The 16,237-nt window shown below is 45.3% G+C and overlaps 1 pseudogene; it reads right to left on the bottom strand.

Annotated features, from left to right (window-relative positions):
• Positions 1-5,243: 5,243 nt before the first annotated feature.
• Positions 5,244-6,598, bottom strand: LOC123441771 (annotated as a pseudogene).
• Positions 6,599-16,237: the final 9,639 nt, after the last annotated feature.

Genomic DNA, 16,237 nt, shown 5'->3' with positions numbered 1-16,237 from the left:
TGCTAGCAGGAATGCAAGTGAATGAATCCAATCCCATCCCCTTTAAAATCGATGAGGTAATACCTTATTGAAGTAGGGCACGCTACGACAACACAGGACTGATGGGGTGGGGGCTTGTTGTCTACTTGGCGAGCCTTCACTGCCCCCTTTTGTAACTTCCCTTCTTTCGTTCATCCACGAGACAGTCAAAAGAAAGAGAGAAAGGGGCAGCTATAATGCAGGAGTCGTGGCAGTTGTATGCCACAAGGTCCCTATAGAGAAGGGGACAAGTGAATCATCGCTTTTGGGCACAGGCAACCCTCTACCATCCATCCCATTGCATTCCTCTCATAGAGTACTGTACCATCTCAGACCAGATACATCTATGGAAAGAAAGGATTTCATAGAAAATCTGCATTTTCTAATTTTTTTATCCCCAAGTATTCCGTTATTCCCGTAACTATGGATTGATTGTCCCTACCTAACTAAATGGTAGTAGTCTAGGGAGCTCAATTGCTAGAGCACGGGAGAATGAAGAGTAATGATTTAAGCAAGAGCAGCCGGACGGACTACTATAGTCAGTCTAGTGACTACTATAGTCTTTTCTTTCTTTCTAGTTAAGTAATAATGTTTGGTATAACAGCCTTTCCGAGCGAGTCTCTGGGATCTCCTGTAAACACCCATGATGTGGTAAAGGGAGGATATTAGGGGAAGCAGTGAGTGGAGATTGCCCTGCGAAGAGCCGGATGAGGGGATACCCTCCCGTCCGGTTCAGAGGGCGGGGATATCCCGACCCTACTATCATTATGCCTTTGCAATGTTACTTGGTTCAACTCCATTTGTGACCTTTTCTCGTATGTGGGACTCTCTATCTTCTTGGGTAGATTCTAGATCGTCTTTCATTTTGTTAGTGAGTAGTTTTCTTATTAATAAGTCAAGTCGAGTAATAAGAGAACTGTAGGAGCTTGCCAGGACGGCTTGGTAAGCAAGCTACCTGTTACGAAGGCGCCAACTCCTAGTTCTTTCTCTTCTTTCTTTTTGATTTTTTATTCTCGTTTTTTTACTAAATGTATAATCTCCTTTCCGGGGAAGGGGTAACATAGACGGAGGCACATGTAGACAGATACATACTTTTTCAATCTTTTGCCTAAGCGAAGTAGTTGATCCCTCCAAGGTAAGGGCGAATCGAGACCGAAAGCTACTAATAAAATAGCATAATCTAAACACATAGCTGAACACATAGTTTAAGTAGAAATTGTTAAAGCTCCCTGGTCTCGAAACGGCCAGCTTTGGTTCAGCTCTCGGGGCCACCTTACACACTAATAAAATCGTCAGCTTCCTTCCCCACTCATCGCCCTCACTTTAAGACAAAAAATCCAATCCGATTCGAAGATCGGAATCATACCTCCAGCGGGCAAGGTCGGCTCAAGAAATGGAAGCTGTGAGATGGAAAGAAAACCACGAAAAAAGAACTGAATTAGGGATCAATCCATACGCGGCTTGCCTTCTCCCTTCCCCATAGTAAGTCAACCAATAGTACCCTAACTTACGAAGTTCTCTTAGATAGCGCATGTCCATTAATGTGACCACCACAAGCTCCTGCATGAGTTTCATGAATGGTTTGTTTTCGTAGGAGATTTCATGGTAGTTTTTGGACACTAGAATTGGTTAATGAGATCAACTCAATCTATAAGTCGAATGCGGTGTGGAGGGAGAGGGGAAACCCACTTAGATAGGGCGATAGCCCGGTTTTTCTTGAATATCCTTTCCAGTGCTTGTCTTGTATTGAGGTATACCGAAGATATGAGTCAAAGTAGGTAAGAGAAGGGGGCTTTCACTATAATTAAGAGTAGGGCTTTAATTAAAAGAGTAGGCCCTTCGTATCTTTCTATGACCTCCAAGACGGAGCAAGACGGATAGGCAGAGCAAGAGCTCTTAAAGTCTACCCGGGCTAGCTTCTTCATTTTTTGATCAGCGGCGGGCTTCTTCCCTTATATATGATGACTTAGATAGATAAACTTCTTTGATCCATTCATTGATAAAGTCTTCGGGGGTTGTTTACCTTTAGAATCGACAGTAGAGTAGGTTTGATCTTGCTTCCTCAATCTTTCTCTAATCCTAGCCGTGTAGTAGATCTAGCTTTATTCGGCTAAAAAGAAGTGTGTGTGGCCATCGTATCTGCTCGCCCCCTTCTTCATTCATCCATTTAGGTAAGAATGGATCCAGGGAACAGCCCTGAAAAAACACAGTAAGAGAGTCCAATCTCTGAAGTATAGCATTTGATCTCCTAAGTAGTAGTAGTAGAAGGCTTAGTATTTGACTTGATCCAATAGAGTCAGAACGCACAGTAGATCCAGATTCCACACCTTGCTGTGGACTAGGGAGAGAGAAGATCTGCAAAGTTGGGTGTTCTGTGTGATTATGGATGAAATGTAGTACTCGCCCAAAATGCAAACCAAGATAGATACTTAAAGAAAGGGGGAGCGGTGGGCCTTCAAAAAGGAGCGAGGGAGTGATGGGCAACCTTTTTCTATATGTTGCTCGTGAGCCGCCAAGTACGAGTCTCACAATAGTACTGGCGTTAAAGGATCGGTCCTTCACTTGCGGATCGTTCGCGAGTCGAACTCGCTCTCTTGCCACGCCCTTGACTCACGAACTTGAGTCGGACTCATTCACTCCTGACTTTTTTGAGGATCGTTCGTTCTTCACTCTCTTGGTATTACCCGCAGGGAGCGCAGCAACCGACGGTGCATATTATCATATAGAAAGAAGCGAAGCATAGTGATTCGTACTACCGAAAAAGTGTCACTAACCGCTAGGCAATAGAGTCAGCCTACGGGGTGGGACGCAAGCAAGCGTAGCGAATCACATAGAGTTGCCCCTACCTTCCAGCGCGCAGATAGATAGGGCGGGCGAGCGCAGGGATGGATGTGTGAGCGATTGAAAGAGTTAGTCTTGAAAACCAAAGTATTGATAGGAATACCGGGGGTTCGAATCACTCTCCATCCGCGAGGTCAAAAGTTCTCTCTTGCCTTATCTATAGATAAGAACGAATGTCCTCGACTCGACTGATATGATGGATGGAATGGGTAGAAGGTTGAGGTTATTGTGTGTTGATTTAGTTAGGATTTTGTCTCCCTTTCTTTATCTTCCGGCACGGGCGGATGACCTGTGGGAGCTAAGTCGAAGATCTCGGTGTCGTCGTGAGTGGTTGATAAACAATGATTGCTGTTTGATTTAGGGAGTCCCAACCCTGTAAAGCTTAACAGATAAGGAAAACGATAGATACTTCCGGGTATAGGGTGACGACCTTAATGAATCAAGTATTCAGGTGGCAGAGTTTTTAGCTACATAAGCGCTCTAATTCCTGAATACTTATTGCCCAAAAAATATGATCAACCCCAGGTACATTTATTAGGTTTTGATCTAAGGCTATCCTGGTCTGCAGGACCCAACACAAGTATTCATCCTTTCCAATCTGAAAAAGGTGTTGCCGAAAGCTTACCCTCTTCCACACTGATGCTACAGCCGCTATCACTTTTGCAGGAGGGGAATTACAGAGTTTGCCTCTCGACATCTTGTTTGGTTAGCGGAATTTTGACCCAGGCGCCCTAGTGTTGCCTAACCGTTCGGCCGGAGATGTCGGATGCGAGATCTTTGGCTACTTGTATCAATTTGCTGCAGTGTGCTTAGATACAATGGGCTGGCAGCTGAGGCTTGGCAGGATGGGGGAGTTAATTAAGTTCGAGGGAGCAGGAAAGATTTTGTTATTCGCTATTGGCTTAGTACTGCCTATACATAATAGGGCCATGATGGTTTTGGCAAGGCCTTGAACTTCATATATCCCTTTTTTACTCAATCCAGAATACCGATAAAATCAGATTGAATCATTTTGTCGACCTTTCCTTTGGATTTGTTATCATAGGTAGTGTTCGAGATTGCCTCTGTGCAGTGAACGCTTGAATGTAGCTAACATCAGTTTTGTCCTCGCGTCGTTGAAGGAGATGTTGCTGCTGGATGGAATGCTTCCATGGCGCCATGATCCTTCTATCAGGAATAGAATAATCGAGGGCACTGACTGACTGCATCAATCATCGCTCAGTGAGTTATTAATTGCCGCCAATAGCGCTTCGCTTGCATGCAAGGCAGCTAATAAAAGCGCCAGGTAGACGCGCGGAGATGCATTTTGAGTACTGGTGGTACTGGACAAGCTCTAGGAGAATAATCTATTTCTTATGTCTTTCTTATTTCGTTCCCATGATGACTAGGAACGGGCAAATCAAGAATTTCACTTCGAATTCTGGACCTCAACATCCTGCTGCTCTTGGTGTTTTACGATCAGTACTGGAAATGAACGGAGAAGTGGTGGAATGTGCGGAACCAAATATTGGATCACTCCAGTGCGGCACGAAGCCACTGACGCTGAGTAGGCTCCTATGCCGCTAGCACGGTGGATGTTCCGTAGCGCATCATGAGCACCGGGCAAAGGGACGGTTGAGCAACTCAAGCGAACCGCCCTACCTAACTTTGGATAAAGATAGAAGGGAGAAGGTTGTGAAGGTGGCCTCGTTATCCACACATCTAGTCGAAGGACCGACCTGGGTTTTCACGAGCGTAGGCGGGTCCTGGAGTGCCCGTCAAGGGCGCTAGCGCATACCTCGGGGTGATCATCACCACCTGCACCTCACATCTTGGCACAGTGGAACGTGTAACCCGCCTGCTGTCCAAGTCAACCATTGAATTTCCTGTAATTCATAGCGCTTAACAGAACGTAGCAGCAAGGGACAACCCACCCATACAAACAACCTGCAGGGAGGATGGCACTAGTGGCAAAGACCGTCTGGCAAAAATGCCGCAGGCGCAAAGCGTGGTGGGCCTGCGCCGGGGGAGCATAGGGAGGAAAGGGAGCCCAGACGATGGAAGAGCCAGGGGAAGTTGGGTCATTTGACAGAATTGGAAGGTCCGAGCGGCTCATCCATTCTTGAAAAAAGAGGGGGGGAGTGAGCCAATGTATCAATGAATAGATACACTCAACGGTATTAAGACAACGCTGCCTACACGCGAATTAGCTTCCGAGGTCGAGCAGTGTCAATTTCACTACACGATTTGCGAATGAATGCTGGGCTGGGCCACCTCAAATGGCGTGAGCCGCATGCGGGGAGACCTGCACGTATGGTTTTCAGGGGGATCCGGCCAGCCGGCGCCCACCCGACTAGAGGGACAAAGAATTTAATCGAGTACAAAACTTATCTTCAAGCTTTACCTTATTTTGATCGTTGAGAGGGCGATCGCGGAGTCACTTAATGAAGTCCTCCCTCCCTTTCTTTCGGAGGTGCTGTCCCGCTGCGAGGCAGATATGACTAAGTGACATATTGAATATGGCGACGACTACAACATGTCGTAGAAGGATATAAGAGGTGGATCCAACGACCCACTGAGACTCACGTATCTACAACTACATTCCTGAGCGGTAGTCAAACAGAGGCGTGAATGCAAGATGCCAGCGGAATGATCGACCGGACAGAGGCTAGGGCAGCTTTCTTCCCACCGCGTCCTTCCTTGTGTGTCAGAGATACAAAGCGAGTGCACCGGAAAAGAAGGGGAACTGAGTCGATCTATTCCATGGCGAAGCATCCGAAGCATAACTGCACACTCACACGATCTTTGCCGAGAGATAGGAGCATTCGGTGGAACCGGTGAACTACACTTGCTTCTTGATAGATGTGTGGGAGAGAGGGCTCGTGGTACCTGTTGCCCACCCTTCCTCCGCTTTGATAACGTGTGAACGGAGAGTGGGCAAAGCAAAAGGGAAGGAGGTCCTCATACGGAGTTGCACACTTGCGCAGTGCGAGATACTGGAGAATGGGTCGAGTAAACTCCCTTAGGGCCGATTAAATCATAGACGAGGAACTTTTCTTTCTTTTTTATTTGAAGCGTATGTTCTAAAAAAATAAAGGCAGAGGTAAATACTTCGAAGAGGCGGCTCGGTAGGGATGGAATGTTCAATCATCAAGTCAAGGATAACTTCTTTGTTGGCCAAAAGATGGGGGAGAGAAAGCACGGCAGTGATTCTCTGAGCTGGTCATCATTTCCAACGCCTCGGGAAATAGGTCGAGATAGATGACCGCACCTTTTTATCCTCTTTCTTACCGGGAAGGTGCACTTATCTTCTTCTTCTGGCCTTCACCTCCCGCCCAGCCCGGAAATAGAACCCAGCCCCCTTTCTGATCCATTCATTTCTATAAGCAGGCGGGATCCAGAGCTATGCCCCCCTCCTATTTGAAGCCGGGTGTGGCCTCGCCCTTTTGCTCTTCCTTCGGTTTGGCTCCACGAAGGTGCCTCCTAGACTAGGAGCCCCACTCACATTCAAAAGGCGCCCAGCTTTCAAGACGATGATAATAATTAGTCAACTTTTTCCAATATAATGGAATAGCCTGGCCCGGGGCTAAGGTAACTCCAGTGGGAGAGCCGTGTTATGGGTGACCTTATTGTACAGTTCAGAGAGCACTTGTGTATGTGATGCAAGTGAACGTGTATGAAAAAGCTGTCGTAAGGTTTCGTTGTTCGTTCCATCATTGACCCTATCAATGTTTCTACGATGGCCCAAGAACACGCTCATTGTTCAGTCGTAGAGAGACTTTTGAATTGTGAGGCACCATTACGAGCTCAATATATAAGAGTGTTATTCTGTGAAATAACTTGAATTTCAAATCATTCACTTGCTTCAACTACTCATGCTATGGATGTGGGAGCATCAACTCCGTTCCTTTGGGCTTTTGAGGAGCGGGAGAAATTGTTGGAATTCTATCAAAGAGTCCCGGGAGCCAGGATGCATGCCAGTTTCACACGACCTGGTGGAGTGGCACAAGATCTGCCTCTTGGCTTATGTCGAGATATTGATTCCTCCACACAACAATTTGCTTCTCATATCATGAATTAGAAGAGATGTCAACTGGCAACCGTATCTAGAAACAACGATTAGTGGATATTGGTACTGTAACTGCACATCAAGCAAAGGATTGGGGATTCAGTGGTGTAATGTTAAGAGGTCGTGCGACATGAAGACATTGATAGCAATATGGGGGAAGTTCCCATCACGCAACAATGGTTCTGCCTGACCCTACAAAAGCATGCATATGTTGTCAGTGAAGATTTTGTGTGAAGCCTTGGAGACGATGTACCCGGTGCTAGGGTGAGCCGAGGGGGGACAGCGTAAGTGAGCGAATGTGTGTAAGCCCAGTCAAAGATTCCTATTCTAGGCGGGGCGGGCCATCAACCTTCAAATGGTGTTGGTCCTACGGACCATGAACGGATTCGCCTCTAGCCTCTGGGCACGTCGGGACCGCATGAGTTCACCGGGGTGGAGCACGGTCCACCAAAATCGGCATAGGTTAGGTGCTATTGATGGAACATGGTAAGCCCATCTTTCTCCATATGAAAGTGTCGCGGGCACATAGAGATGTGGGTGGAGGAAGTCTCAAAAAGCGAAGGCCGAGCTGTAGGTCACGTGACATGCACCGAAAAGGTCGCTGACTAGGCTTTCTCCTGGATCAAAGCGGATCAGCTCGCCAAATTTGTCGATCGAATCAGGCGCCCCGGAACGTCGAATGAAAGTGGTCTTTCTACAACCCTATTTATATGATTTTTAGGGGCCCTTTCCCCCTATCCCTCCCTTATGTTTAGGAGCGGGATGTTCCCAAGAACGACCTGTGGTGGTACGGAAGGCACCGACTCCGCAAGCGTCCCGCACCCTCTGAGAAAGAAACTCCTCAACCATCACAAGATAAAGAAGTATGATGCTCTGTGTCTGATTCTATTGGTCATAGTTCCTTGCTGTTGCGGCCGGTGCTCGTTTGCATGCGTGTGAACCACCAGATCATAAGGAAAGATGCCTCTCGGGGCATCTGAGAATGATTCGAGCCGTATGAACGGAAACTCCCACGTACAGTTTGTTTTCGGGGGGGGGGGGAAGAAGCCCGACAGGGTCCCCCCACTGACTTGGCCCGGGCCTAAGTGAAAGTGCAAAAGTGAAGTGGTGGGCCTACCCATCCCAATCTGGGGTATGCTGGGATTCGCGAAGAGCAACACCTTACGATGTTCATGACCAATCAGATCTTGACGTACCAGTAGGTACCAGAGGAGATCGCTACGATCGTTACTGTATCCGTATCGAAGAGATGCGACAAAGTATTAGGATCATTGTGCAATGTCCTAATCTAATGCCTAGTGGCATGATCAAAGCCGATGATCGCAAGCTATGTCCTCCATCACAATCTCGAATGAAACTATCCATGGAATCATGCGCAGTGTGAAACGTAGATCATCGCCGTTCTTAACCAAGACTCAGGTTAAGCTCCGTCTCGGAACCGTCGTGGGGTTAGGAGTAAAGCATCCCACGGTTGGCGCATCTTGTTAGGCGTGGAGAAGCATTGGGAACCCCAATATCTTTCTTTGGAGCAGCTTCTTTTCCCGTCCCCTCGCCCCGGCATAGCGCTTCGCTTCCGATTCTTTGGAAGAATCAACCGACTTCTCCCTTCTTCATTGATCCGGGGAAAGGGAACGTCTGCCAGTTGGGAAGCTAGACATCAAGGTTGTGGCTTAATGGGGATAACTAAGCTGACATGCCGGAGTTGGCTGCTGGCACAACAGGATGGTGCCTTACCGCATCGCAGGCGCACCCGCGGTAGCGTTCGTGGTGGTGCTTCAGGATTCCAATGTACTGCGTCCACGATCAGAACGAGCTTGCCGGCGGACCACTGCCGTCCCATTCTTTAGTGAGATGGAGCGCTGCCATCTTATCCACGGAAAACGCGTCAAGCTATCGCTTTGGTTTGAAGGACTAAAAGAAAAGGACCGGGAAACGCAGCGGCATAGGAACCACGGGAACCCAGGAGGGAGAAAGATGATGTACGGGATACGGGATTCTCATAGTAGGCTAGACCAAAATCCATCTGAGAGAGGGCAGCCTTTAGAAGCAACAGGTTGGGAAACCAAGAGAAGGCTTCGCCTTTTCTTATCTTCTTCCCGGCACAAAAAGAGGGATTAGCATTATTGACCCCATGAGAAAGCACTAACACCTTCCTCATTGGGGCTCCACGCACTGGGAAAAGGCTTCCGCGACAGGAAACCGGCTACTAGTTAGGAAGTGAACATAAGGTATCAAGAGGTCCCTCACAGTCAGGTGCAATGCAATTGCCCCCAATTAGTCAAGTACCCTCTTCCTATTTAGTTTACGGTTTAAGGCGAGAAATGGCTTGATGAACCCTTCCGTTCACCATGCATCGGCCCCATTCACTTGAAACTCGTAGAGGCTGTAAGTAAACAGTGCCCCACTAAATTCAAAGTGACGGTGGGGTTAAAAGACGAGAGTGCCTACCTCCGAGCCGAGAGTGCCCGCCCTTTCTGTCAAGTAGGCTACTTTTTCCGGAACGCAGTCCGGAATAAGCGTTCCTGTGTATATAGATATCTTCGATGTTGTCATTTCGACATGTCCACTTCAACCCCTCTTTCGCCTCCCAAAAAGCAAAGTTGGCTTGACGAGCGCAGATGAGGAAGCGGGAGCAATAAAACCAAGAATCTCTTTCTTTTCTTTCCAAATACTTTATGAAGTTAAGGGAAAAAGAGAAGCGCTTTCGCTACTGAGAAAGCGAATAGTCAGCGTGAGGGTTCAATGACTTAGCCGAGTGTTAGCGACACGTCATTCTCATAGCGAGACGCTTCGAGTTAGCAAAGCGTTGTAGTAGCGTCGGAGACTATGTGCTATAATGCTGAACTAAGGACGTTCCGCGTTATCTATAGAAGCAGTCGACTGAGTTCTGAGCGAATGGGATCCTTGGTGGGTAATGGCTCAATCTATAGATGGAAAGCCTTATGATGGGAAACTACCACGTTAGGTTTGGAGAGAGATGGGACCCGTTATAGTTTAGGGGGAGCAGATGCAAGCTTTTTCTTTCCATAGCCGGCCAAATGACTACCGGACCATCGGTCTACTCTACCTCAATTCACCATTTCGAACTTTATACAGAAGGTTTTTCCATACCAGCTCCTTCTACCTATACCGCAGTTGAAACACCTAAAGGTGAATTTGGTGTATTTCTTGTCAGTAATGGGAGTAATCGTCCCTACCGTTGTAAAATAAGAGCACCTGGCTTTGCCCATTCACAAGGACTCGATTCTATGTCCAAACATCACATGCTAGCAGATGTAGTCACCATCATAGGTACACAAGATATTGTATTTGGAGAGGTAGATAGATAGTACATAGTCTTGCTCGATCAGGACCCTGGCTTTATTGTGAGCCAAAACTGCCTGAAAGAAGGAAAATGGAAAAGGATGAAAAATGCAATGGGATTCCTGATCCAATATGAAATCCCAATTCGGAGTTTGTTTGGATCAAATTCCTATGTTATATTATTCCATTCTCGATGATGAGTCGATTTGATAGATCAGATATTGTTATTCAAAATATTGATCCGATTCAGTATCATCAGAATGACAAAAGCTGACATAGTTACTAGTGGTTCGAGGAGAAATCTTTTCAAGCATCAACGCCCTTTTCTACTAAAACTGTTATTCATGATACCGGTCAAATCGACTATTCTCATCAACTTTGAGTCTCTTCTCTCTCGTATGACTGTCAAAGTGGAGTTCCTTCTCTATAAGAAGAGCTGGTCTAGAGTGTGATTCGGATCAAAACAAATGGATGAGCCTTGTTTTGCTGAAGCAAGTGTACGCTGCACTAAGGAGTCGAGTCGACTTATCCGAACTTTCCTACCAAGTTCAAGCTCTTGCTCGCTCTATTTCGTGAGATGAGATATTTATACCGATATATACGAGTGAGATGAAGAAAGACAATGGTGGTATTCCATAGGGAGATCATGTGTTGGATGATAAAGAGGGTTTGCCTTTCGAGAAAGGGGCTTGGCTATCTCCATCTCCATGTTATTGGATGTATCAAATATATCTATCGATCTATACCATATGGTGAGCCAACTAACCCCCACTCCAATCCAATACTTGCTAGCACAGGGAATCGATCATCTCTGGATGTTCAGCCAAAGACTCTAGCCCCGGATTCCGATAACTTCTACGATTCTCTCATTATTCAGTGTCCAGATGGAGGGATGTTTGTTATTCACTTCGGTCAGAAGAGGAATTGACACTCAAGATCACGCGTTTTATGTTTGCGTTCCTATTTAAGAGTGCCCCTCCCTCCTATTTGGTTGGAAGTTTCCTTCTCAAGTTGAGAAAGCAAGGGCTGACCGGACTGCTGCTCACTCTTGCGCTTGAACGGCAGTATTGTCTCCATCTTTCGCCCACCGAGGGGTTAGGGGTAAGGGTTATCTTTTGAAAGAATCTCTTGTTTCAGCAGATACGAGAATCGGTCATGCATATTATCATATAGAAATGTGAATCGAGATGCATCTGGATGAGAGTTTGGCTTTCTTTTGACAAAAGTGGATTGTTTTCAGCAAACTAGCAATCTGTGGAAATGGTTGATCTGTCCCACCTTGATTGATAGCGATATAGCCACTCTCATTTCAATGTGGCACATAGATACCATCATTCCAATCTTCTATCGTCCGTGCTAAATACCATGAAATTAAGTAGCTAAGGTCTAGTGGACCTATTTAAACAAGGATATGTTCATCCTTCTCTGTCGACTTTTCCACTATCAACCCCCAAAACCCAACTCTGCCTTACGTAAAGGAAATTAGTACGATTGACTTCTGGATTTGAAATCACTACTTATACCAGGTATTGGGCATACAAGAACATTCTATAGTATTAGTAAGAGGAGGAAGGGTTAAGTATCTTTGAACTCGGTGTGAGATATCGCATTATTCGAGCTGGATGCAGTCGCAGTAAAGAATCATCAACAAGGGCGTTCTAGTGCGTTGTAGATTTTTATCCAAGAATTGTATCATTTGATGATGCCATGTGAATCAAGCAACAGGAGAAGGACCCAATAACGAAAGTTTCGTAAAGGGACTAGAGCAGACTAACATGAGACAAAAGATCTTCTTTCTAAAGAGATTCAATTCAGAACTCTTATATGTCCAAGGTCAATATGGAAATTCTCTCAGAGGTTTTCCCTTGAAGGGAAAGCGTTAAAGGAATCCCCTCACTAAGCTGGAAACGGGGGAGTGTGGTTTTGTCAATTTGTGGGCGGATCTCTTTCTGATTTGAGGAAAAGTCCTGGTGGGTTTGGCTTCTTTCTATTCTTCAGCACCAGGAGGGAGAGGTTAACATGACTCGTGATACTATGCAAGAACCTGTGGGCGGTTTGCTAGTAGATAGCCAAGATGAGACAGTAGATGCATCTCAACCAATGGAGTGGCTGCCTACAAGGATCGATCCGCCGGTTATAGGGTCACAGGGACTGCGTTCCATGGTACCAAAAGCACGTTCTAGGTGATATTATCGGCTCTATACTATACACCTCTCTTCCTTTGCATGCAGGAATGCATCCCTCTCGGTCTCAGGGCTTGCTCAATCAACCAGAAAAGAAGGCTGAGGAAAGTTGTTTGATTGACCATTGGTTTAAAAAATACATAGATGGTTTGCTATGATGAGGTCCCGGACCAGATACAAAGCTGCATAAAGTAGCTACTTCTTACTAGCCCGAGTCGGCTCTGTGAGAAAACGGCTGCAGTCGTAGGTTTCCTAAACGGCGGCTACCTCCCAGAGATCATTAATAGAACTGTTTTTGTTTTAATCCCAAATGTGAGATCCCCGCAGGAAATATCTCCGTACAGTACTGGATGAGGTAATTTCACAAACACAGAGTGCTTTTGTTGTACCCGGCCGTTTAATAACGGATAACATTCTGGTGGCTTATTAATGCATTCACTCAATCAAAAATAAGAGGTTAGGGCCGGGGCTTTGTGCAGTAAAGCTGGATATGCATATAAACGTAGACACATTAGGAGAATTGGAACAAGAGAGCAAATTAACATATGGAACGACCCTTGGGTTCCAGGAAGTCCCAGTAGTAAAATCACTACGGAAAGGGGAGGTACACTTCTCACAAAGGTAAATGAGTTGATTGACCCTGCTTCGGGTACTTGGGACGAACAGCTAATCACGTCAATTTTCAATCCAATTGATGCAAGAAGGATCCTGTTAATACCTATGAACTATGATACCTTTGAGCACTTTCTTGCTTGGCACCACTCCAATGAATGAACTTCCATTTGGACTGTGACGGGACCCCACTGGAGTGAGCACTATTAGAAACCTGCATATTTCTTGGGTCCTGTACACCTGTTAAAGGGAAATCAACATTTCTTGCCACTGTTTTTTCCTGAACCACAACCACAGAAGAAGGTTGAAGTAGTTATAGTGAGTGCCTGCGGAGAGGGGAAGAGATGAATAAAACGCGACTATAACAAGCTTTCCTGCTTGGCAGGCTCCCACCAGAGAGAGATCCAATTTAAGTTTTTCTAGAGCAAGGTGGAAGCATAGACCCATACCTTGTACTCTCATTCTTTCATTTTAGCTAGCCATAATGGTATGTGCTTTGAATGAACTTCCCTAGCAAAGTAAATCTTTAACAATAGATAGGCATAAGCATTATTATTATATAATATAAGGAGGTCTTCGGTAACGATTAAGTACTTGATAGCTTGATCAGAGTTTGCACTACTAGAGCTGCATGCTTTACTATCCTTTCCGACATGTCTCTCCTGATATGAAGCATATGCATTGATTCTAAGCGATAGGATTTCTTCTAATATTCTCGTTGCAAGCAATAGGCTTGATTCTCCTTTCTTGCTATAGGTTCTCTTTAACAACTACTTGATTCTTTCTTCAAAGCACTACTTGCTTAACAACTATACAATGTACTTGGTTATGATCTTATTTTAGGCACTCACTGGTTGTCAAGTTTTGGTCAAATGACACTTGACTTGGAGTAAAGGAATGCTGAAACTCAAGCATATAGGAAAGCAAGTGATCTTACAAGTGCAAGATGTCACAGCTGAACTGAAGGTGTGCCAGGGAACAGTTGACTTGCACAAGGAAAAGAAGAAAGGAAGCCAAGTCATCATAGCTCATCTTTTCACTTCACAAGGAGCTCCGCGTTGTTTGTTTTGAAAATAGAGGGGCGATAGGTTTCTAGTTGCAAGGAGCAGTTTAAGTAAAGCAAGAGTGGGTGCTTAGAAACAAGGGTTGCTGGACAAAGTATTCACAGGTAAGCTCATAGGCAAGTGATGAGTACAAAACATGGAAAGGTCAGTATAGCTTGAACTACGTAGTAAAGTTTATTAGATAGAAGTAAGTAACAAGTACCGGTTTAGCACATATGGGTCACATAGGCAAATCGATAGGATAATAGGCTTGTACGCAAGGTCAAGTATAGACTAGAGAGAGAGACCGGTATATGCTTATGTTGAGAACAAAGGCAATGTTTGATTTCCGAAGCAAGTAAAGGCGCGCAGCGAAAGGCATGCCTGTTTTATTTGCAGGTGCTGCCGGTCCAGGGCTCTTCGGTTGAGCTTACTAAATAAAACAAAGCACGACCTGGTTTATGGGAATCGTAAATAGACCAAGTGGTGTTTTTTCCTTTCCTTGAGGATCTATGCTTTTCATGGCTCTCTTTCTAACGTGGATGACAGGTTTCAAACAAATAGTGGATCAGTTTGTTCATAGCCTTTTCTAAGTGCTTTTCGTTGCCTTCTTCTTATCTTTATGTACCCAGGAAAAAGAGAAGAATCTTCACCATTACCATCACCAGTATCACCTCCAATGGTTGGCTTCCCTTTAATTGTCATTTAGTAGTAGATAGGTTTGTAGAGGACATAATCTCCTGGCCTTATTCATGCATGATAAAGGTAGCCTTTCATAGTCCAAAGCCTTTGTGTGCTTTTGTATTGAACTCTTTTCTGCAACGTTGAAGGATTGCCTTACGGGATTAGCAATGGCTTAATAAAAGGATTCAAAAAGGGCTTCTCTTAGTTCCCATACTAGATGACCACCCGGAACTGGATGTACTCGTACTAGAACATTTGGTGATTACCCACCGAGACTTCCTACTAAGTATTTGACACTTCCATCAAGAAGAAAACTATAAAGTACTCAATCAATGTGAATAGCAGGAATGGTACTTGCAAAAAAACATATAGAACCAGAGAAATGGGAACGAGGCTGACCTATCCAGGTAGTGAAGTCTACCTATGCTAAAGAGCAAGTTCAATATTTGGTTCGAGTAGCCAGCCCATTTTCAGGAGTGCCTTATTATAGTATTCTGCAAAATCATACAAACAAAGAAATCCTATTTTAGGAGTCCACCATATCAAGGGAAAGGGAGATCAGGCTTGGCCTTCGCTTTGCTTATTCATCTTTCTTTCTCTGCTTTTGAATGACTTGATGGGTCTGGATAATAACAAGAAGAGTCAAGGTAGCGAAAGTTGCTATAATCTAGTAGCTTGCGGGGCTAGTGCTAGTGGTGAGGGAAATCAAATGGCACAGAAGACACGGATTCAGACTTCTTTTTAAAAAATAGCCCTTGGTGTTCGTAGATCGGTTTTGCCAGTTAGGGTTTGTGGGTGGGTTTCGATGATCTCGGGTAGCTCCTCACTTGGATGAGGAGTGGGGGAAAAAGATTGCGGGAGAGATCGGTGAAGAAGTGGAACTAAAGGATACCATAACCAAAGCTTAAAATGGGGGGGCTATGAGGCTGATGTTGAACCGCGTGATGAAGCAACTTCACCACAGCAAGAATCCTAGGGAGCGGTTGACATGGCGGAAGGTCGTTCTACTTTTCCATGTGCCAACAAAGCAGGTATACTTGATTGACTCTTGGGGCTCGTGTGAGACATTCATATTACTGCATTCTGTGATCGTAGATCGTCAGGATTCATCATTGTATATCCGAGATCTGAAAGTGTGGCAAATGGATTTGAAGGCATGGAAAGAGGCCGCCCTCGTGCAAGACTTCTTTGTTCTCCCGATTTCCCTCCTCCAGTTGGATTGACGCAAAAGTCCAGTGATAACGTTGAAGTACTTTAAAGAGTCCCTTTCATCCCCCGCTTTATCATAGGAAGAAGAAGAGTAATCTAGTTTAGGGGTAAGTGCCCTTTTGTTGCCAATATCTAGAGTCTTGTTGTGTCGATAGAGCTCGGAAAACTCCACTTTTAGTGATGGATTCTAGTATCCCTATGCCTAGATTGCACAAGAACTACTCTGCTTCTATGTTGGAAAACACTATTTGAGCTTCTGAAAAGAAATGAAGCTGTTACCTGATCCAAGCAGATAA

The sequence above is a fragment of the Hordeum vulgare genome, chromosome 3H, assembly GCF_904849725.1.
Source record: "Hordeum vulgare subsp. vulgare chromosome 3H, MorexV3_pseudomolecules_assembly, whole genome shotgun sequence".
NCBI classification, from domain to species: Eukaryota; Viridiplantae; Streptophyta; class Magnoliopsida; order Poales; family Poaceae; genus Hordeum; species Hordeum vulgare.
The sequence above is the reverse complement of the archived record's forward strand: the minus strand, read 5'-3'. Positions and strand labels throughout refer to the sequence as shown.